This window comes from Micropterus dolomieu, unplaced genomic scaffold, assembly GCF_021292245.1.
Source record: "Micropterus dolomieu isolate WLL.071019.BEF.003 ecotype Adirondacks unplaced genomic scaffold, ASM2129224v1 contig_5468, whole genome shotgun sequence".
In the NCBI taxonomy this organism is placed as follows: domain Eukaryota; kingdom Metazoa; phylum Chordata; class Actinopteri; order Centrarchiformes; family Centrarchidae; genus Micropterus; species Micropterus dolomieu.
Window position 1 is genome coordinate 1 of NW_025734457.1, and position 850 is coordinate 850.

General features: G+C 56.6%; 1 non-coding gene across 1 annotated transcript; it reads right to left on the reverse strand.

Annotated features, from left to right (window-relative positions):
- Positions 1 to 415: 415 nt before the first annotated feature.
- On the reverse strand, positions 416 to 534 carry LOC123964799. The gene has a single exon (XR_006823535.1). It is a non-coding gene; the product is annotated as a 5S ribosomal RNA (ribosomal RNA).
- Between the last annotated feature and the right edge of the window lie 316 nt (positions 535 to 850).

Genomic DNA, 850 nt, shown 5'->3' on the forward strand with positions numbered 1-850 from the left:
GCACCCGTTCCCGGGTATGGGTACAGCGACAAGGCCACCTTCAGCCGGAGGTCCTCACTCACAAACAGACGCTCATTCCTGGGTGGACATTCATGAAAAGGATCCAGTCCGCCTGGAAGTCCCTAGCCAGGATACGACGCTCTCCCGTCCAAGTCCTAAGCAGGCCCTGCCAAGCCTGGCTTCCGAGATCAGGCGAGATCGGGCAGTCCCAGGCCGGAATGGCCGTAAGCTGCCTTTGCACGCCCCAGAAGTGCCTTCAAAAGACGATGTAACATTTACACAGCACTGTGTACAGGATAGGGAGAAAAAGCAGCAGCAGCAGCAGCAGCGCCCCCTGCTGTTTCCTAAAGAGACGTTCAAAAATTCTCCTTTCACCGAAGCGCCCTCTGCCGTTTTTCGAAGGCGAAGCGAAAAAGGCTTACAGCACCGGGTATTCCCAGGCGGTCACCCGTCCAAGTACTAACCAGGCCCTGCTCTGCTTAGCTTCCAAGATCGGACGAGATCGGGCGCTCCCAGAGCGGTGTGGCCGTAAGCCGCTCAGGCGCCCCCAAACGGCCCTTCAAAAGATGTTCTACGGCTAATTGACAAAAAACGTATTCTGCCCATAATGTCCAAGGTGCTCCAGAGTCACTTGGAATCCACAGGCACTGATTCCGGGGTAAACATCCAGGAACCGGGACACCGTTCACGCTGGCAGTCCACAGACAGGAATAGGCACCCGTTCCCGGGTATGGGTACAGCGACAAGGCCACCTTCAGCCGGAGGTCCTCACTCACAAACAGACGCTCATTCCTGGGTGGACATTCAGGAAAAGGATCCAGTCCACCTGGAAGTCCCTAGCCAGGATCAG